Source organism: Pinus tabuliformis, chromosome 2_2 (genome assembly GCF_031772625.1).
Source record: "Pinus tabuliformis cultivar Carrire ecotype Pingquan chromosome 2_2, CPIR1, whole genome shotgun sequence".
Lineage (NCBI taxonomy): Eukaryota > Viridiplantae > Streptophyta > Pinopsida > Pinales > Pinaceae > Pinus > Pinus tabuliformis.
Window position 1 is genome coordinate 1,275,771,224 of NC_142300.1, and position 6,427 is coordinate 1,275,777,650.

A 6,427-nucleotide genomic window follows, 5' to 3' on the forward strand; every position below is an offset into this window, starting at 1 on the left:
TCATGGGATCATGAGGATATGTGTCACATCTCCTAATTTTATTGTAACTCTAAAAAGACATGTGTCTTATTAGTTCCTATTTTGATTAGGACTCTAGAGGTAGAGGGAGAGATTCATGGATTCTCATTAATGAGATGGCTCTCATCTTTTTATATAAATAGGAGATCTCTCTCCTTCATTTGGGGGTCTTTTTGGTCTTTTAGTTTCTAGTTCTCAAGTTTGTAGTTCTTCCTTGATGGCTTTTGAAAGCTTTTGTACTTTGTACTTTTGAAGAAATTGAATAAAGCTTTGATGTTCTCAACATGGAAGGAGATGTGAAGTAGATGTCATTGAGCATATTAGGATGTAAGGTAGAGTAGATTTCATTTTGTAAATATTGCTTTGTAGAATGTAAGGTAGATTAGATTTTTCATTCATGCAATTTTAATTCATGCAAGTGTGTTTAATTTTGCTTTGATTTCATGACTAGTGGCATGTGTGATCATCTTGTCTATGTTGCTGACCTTTATTTTTCTGTAGTTTGATTTTCATTAGTATCATTTCTTTAACTTGCACTTTACTTTTGCTCTTAGATATCAAGTTGTTCATCTATTGATGGTTCTTTTTCCATAATCAAATAACTTTATTGGAGCCAAAATATCACTTAGTACAGCTTGGTTTAGTTTGCTTTAAGACTCACATCGCTGACTTGTTCATAACTGTTCTCACATGATAAATCTAGCTGAAAGGCGAAAAGGTTAAGAAAAGGTTAAAGTAGTGTGATTTGTCTCTTTTATGTAGTGTCACTTAGATTTCACATTTCATTTTCATTTTAAATCAGCAGCAGAGATACTGGGCCGATGTCATTAGTCCTTTATTTGATGTCTTTATTTTCCTTTAAGCATTTGATTTCATAGGTGGTAGGGGGCCCCTGCCTTGTATAGTTGTCATTTTATTTTTGCATTTTATTTCACCATGTATATTAGCTGTACATAAATTGCTTTCAAGTTGATTATAGATTAGTGATGCACATAGCCTTTTAATGAACTAATGACGTGATAGAATCATCCTGTCCTTTTGCTGAAGCAGCAAGGATACTGGGTCTCATAGTCATTCTCTCATTATTTGATTATTGCATTTTATTTCGATTGAACTAGTTGCATTAAACACTTTAGAAAAGCAACAAGAACAAAACCCCAAAAACAACATAAACTATAAAACAACGAAGTAAGAGAAAGGTTAACTAAGCACATATGGTGCACCACACTTCATCAGTTTACGATACTCGGATTGATAATTTATGTAGAGCAATTTAAGACGTTAAATTGACTAGACAGACTGCACAATGTGCAGTTCATGAGAGAGAGAGGCTAGGGGATTGCGTAGTTGTGTGGTTCAAGGAACCAAGAAAGTAAACTGAAAATTGAGATTGCGCAATGCGCAGAAGGACACTGACAAGGAGGCTTGATTGCACAGTTTTGGAGGTAAGGAGGCCATGATTGGGCACTATGACTGCACAATGTGTACTTCTTCGAGGCAGAAATTGTGCATTGCATAGTTCCAGAAGGCAAGGGAGGATGATTGAGGCTTTCCACTACACAATGCGTAGTTCAAGTAAGGAAAGCTAGGCTCAATTTGGTCAGGAAGAAAATTTTCCAAAACTTGGCTAAATGTGGGATCAGTGAAGTAGATATGAAATCAAGGTTGGACTTGGACATGATTACGCACTCAAAACAATTGAGGACACAATATATAACACTCAGCACTTAGAAACAATGTGGTCCCCTTATTGTGACGACAATATAACATACTCCTCGAAGTGTGACACTTAGGATACACTTTGCAACGACAGTGACGATACTTGTGCGACAATGCATGAAAGTTTGGGAATGGATCTAATACATTTTTATATGATAAATAGGACCCATTGACATCAAATTTTATTCTTGAAATAGACCAAAACACTGCTTGTGTGATGTTTGATGCTTCCGTGCCAAAAGATGACACTTGAGTTTTCTTCCAAAAGGGACTAGAAAACTTAGAGAATATACATAGAATGACTCTTACTACTAGAAACGTAATCATGCAAGGTCAAAATAGGCTCTGAAATTTGAATGTATGCCAAAATTTTGGAGGGTTTTGTAGTAGCGACAACACTTTGTGACACACTAATAGATCTCCAACTTCTCTACCTTGGTCTAATCTTCTATGCAGGGCCTAGTTATTCAGGAAGCATTGATTCATTGTATGGGTTACTCTGGTTTTCCCACTTAACTTGGTTATAGATATAGTCCCCTATATCCCTTTCTCATTTAAAAAAATTCATAAGGCTATCCATATCACAATTGTTTTGATTTAGGAGAAGGATAATATAGTTCGTGACCTTTAGATATTCAAAGTCTTAGTTTTCATCTTTAATGTTGCTCCGCTACTAGCATGCATGTTCAATAACCTAGTTGTTGGCAGGAAAAGTTCCCTAAGGAAAGGGTTGACAACCTCAACAAAGCATAACAAGATAATCAACAAAGAGCAGTCAAGAAATCATGCCAAACATATGAATTACTAAATGTGGATTTGGAAACATACTCAGAGGTCCTATGTTTGATGATGTTCATGTAGGGTCCAAACCCTCTGCTTTCTCTAGAATGAGCAGGCATGCAAGTCAATTCACAGAAGCATACACATGATAGATAATTCAATATGCATACATAAAATATATGTTAGATTATCATATATATGCATATAAATTACTATTCATGAGACAATAACATATCAAGAACAATACATGAGCTTCTTTATTGATTAACAACAATAGGAACAGGAAAGTTACAACCTGACCCAAGCCAAAGCACCGACGAATCCTTCCTCTGAATCCTTCAAGCCCGAGCCACGAAGACAACCTCTCTAACAAGTGCAAGGATATGCTATAAAGATGATGAACATCACTGCAAAGGAAACCAAGCTTTCCATAGAGACTTGGAGTGCAGGAGGCATGGGAAATCAGACTGATCTAGGAGAAAAATGGGTATAATGTTAATAGCCCTTTCTCTTATATTGTTTAGGCCTACCTAAGGGGTGTATATATACCACCTGAAATTAGTTAATTCAATTGTGCTACGGGCTCCTGTAGGTGGGCTCTCGGTAAAACCCATGAAACCCACCCAAAAAATAGCATTTTTTTTTAATATTTTCGTATTTTAAAAGGTATATGTGGGTATAGAGTTATAGGACCCCCTTATGTACGTGATTTAGTGTGGGAAAAGTCAGATATGGAATTTGAAATATTGTTTTTCAATATAAGATCAAGTTTGCAGGGGAAAAGGTTACCCAAGGCCATATAAGAGCATCAAATCTACAAGGGTGCTAAATGATGCTATAACACTAGTGGAGTCACTACAAGAACATAAGCATTGCTTCGCTGCTAGTGATCTTGGTCAATACCTCGGCGAGTTGCTTGCTTCACCTCTCTATGTAGGAAGCCTTTCTCTTCTTTCACCCTTTATTTATTGTTATTTATAGAATTGTCCAAAGGAACTTATTTATTTCATGGGGTAGAAAGGGATCCTGACTTATTGAGAGTAGAAGAAGTTGTTCCTTTATAGAATCATATATATATATATATATACCTCTAATATTAGCATGCTCCTTAAGATTTTCCCCTTTCCCTTCTCTACTTGATTGGATCAGCGTGAAAAACATTGAAACACAAAGAACTGAGTGTAGGAATGAGGTTCCTATAAAAGATACGGGTATCATGGTTTTACACAAAGCTCTCCTTATGCAAGGATCGTATTTTCCATCAAAACAGCATAGACTAAACGATATGGACCAAGACAAAGAAGGACTAAAGGTTATCCAAATGTTGTAATGTCACAAGGCCCCTCTTTGTTTCGCCACATGCATTGGAACCAAACAAAACAATTTCACACAAGAAAGAAAAGACACCAAAAAAGACGAAACGTGATAAACAACAAACAAAGACGAAGAATATATACATGGGGTAGGGCACATCCCTATACTGCTATTGAAAATATTGTTTCAAATATTTGCCAATGACAGGATGAGAGTCGTATCTAAATATTGGAGACGATAAGTGTGGTGTCCAATCTTATCACAATAAAAAAATGGTTCAATCCACAGGGACTGGAATTTAGTGTGCTTCCCTTTCTCTTCACGGGCTTCATCCCACTTTAATACTAAGTCTCCCACACTAAACTCATTTTTTCCTGTAGACTTCTTATCAAACCATCGCTCGATACAACTTTGATGAATGGAAAAATATTCTTTTTCTTTCCTCCTTTCTTCATGTAACTTAAAAAGAGTGTTTATCCTACTCTAAACCACAAGACAAGGCTTACCTTGCAACTCTTGAGACAGTTGAAGGGCTGGGAGATATATGTTCGAAGGTAGAATTGAGAGACATGAATTTCTCGATCCTGACTTATTAATCTATTGGAATGGATGTTTAATTGCATTATGAAATTCTTGAAATAAATGTCATGCACATGTATAGTACAATTTCAATTTATTTGAACTAAAGTGATAGAATTTCTATGGTTGTAACAATTCCAAAGTCACTTTGGGTTGTTGTGAATTTATGTAATTATACATGTATGTACAAAAAATGAAAAGTGTTGGCTAATTGAAATATCGGTTTATAGGAAGTGTTGAAATGGTGGGAGGTCAAAGCCACCTTAACAAATTCACACCACCTGCAAAGTATCCCAATAACACGATTAAAAGTCTCATAATATGAGATCAAACTTCTGGATGAAGCTCGAGCAAACAAAATTTATGGTTTGAAAAGTATGTCTCATGAAATAAATTAAATTTTGTGACACGGGTGGCATGATGAAGTAGGGAGCTCAGGAAGAAGATTGCTAGGAAGGCATTGCAGTCTATAGCACTTTGTTTAACTCATGGGCGGAAGTCATCACTAATATCTTGACTATAACACTCCATGAGTGGTGTAGGGGAGTATGCCAAATCGTGACTTTCTCTTAAGACTCCATGCACATTTCATTAAAGCATGATAGATGCCTACTAGGTTGTAAGACTCTAATGTATACCCCACGGAGGAAAGCCCTTGGACATGTAGACTACCTGGAATGAGGGTTGCCTTGGCCCGGAAGAGTGAGTGACTGACGTGACCCAGTTGGGAGCTATGTGAAAAGACTCCATGGAGTAGTTTGATCGCCACTAAGTGCTTTCCTTGGGGCTGAGAACCACTCAATAAGTTGGGTTTGAGGATGGAGTTGTACGAAAAGACTATGTGGAGCAGTGTGACCACCATTAAGTGCTTTTCTCGGGGCTGAGAGCCACTGAGTGAGTTAGAGATGAAGACGGAGTTGGCTGAAAATTTTGTGGAACACACACAACACTAAATGTGTGCTTCAGTTGATAAACCACTCAGTACAGAAGCAAAGAGGAAGCCACAGAGATAAGTATTAATCATTAATTTAAAAGAGAATTTTGTTTAAATTATGATTTAATATGTTTTAAATTATTCTATGATTGAATCTCATAAAATTCATATGTTTATGATGTAGGAGAATGAGTGAACTTCCCAACAGATGTATATGAGGTTGATTGCAATGAAAACAACAACTTCTTGATGATATCAGAGTGCGTAGCAACATACTAAAGTTGAATATTTCAGGAATTGGGCCAATGTGGTGACACTGAAACCCTATGTTATGCCCTGATCACCATGAGGTGTGCCATGACAGTGTAGGTTCTAACCCTGTACAGAAATTACCTGCATACGAATTCTAAAACACAGAAAATAAAAAATGTGAGAGCATAACACATAAAACACATATACACAAAGATTTCCCCTGGATCCCAAAACCGGGACTACCAGATTGATTTTTCATTATGTTCCTTTCAATGTTACAATATATATATATATATATATATATATATATATATATATATATATATATGTCGAAGCATCCAATACTATGGACTGAAAACCATCACACCCAAAACCATGTGCGAAAATCATACACAAAACCATAGGTAGGTTCGTCCACCTAATATAAGGTCCCAAAAAAAATTCCCTCAGGGCGCTGCCCCGGACACTGTAGAGGGGGGCTAACCTCCCCCCTCAAACCCCCTGTGACCCCCCCACTGCACAATCGGCGCAATGAACGGGGGGCTCTGCCCCCCCTCTAACCCTCCGACTAACTAGGGTGGCTAGTCGTGGAAAGAATATAACACAACCCAACATTCTCCCACTTGTTGTTTTCTTTCCACAGGGGGACACAGGAGAGATTAGTCATTTATCCAGACCTGCAACGCCCATTGTTTCTCTACACCAAGAGAACTTCTCAGAGCTCACAGATTTTGTCAATGCATCTGCAGTATTCTTCAAAGTGTCTACCTTTACCAGCAACACCTTTTTGTCTTCTATCATATCCCTCACAAAGTAATACTGAACATCAAT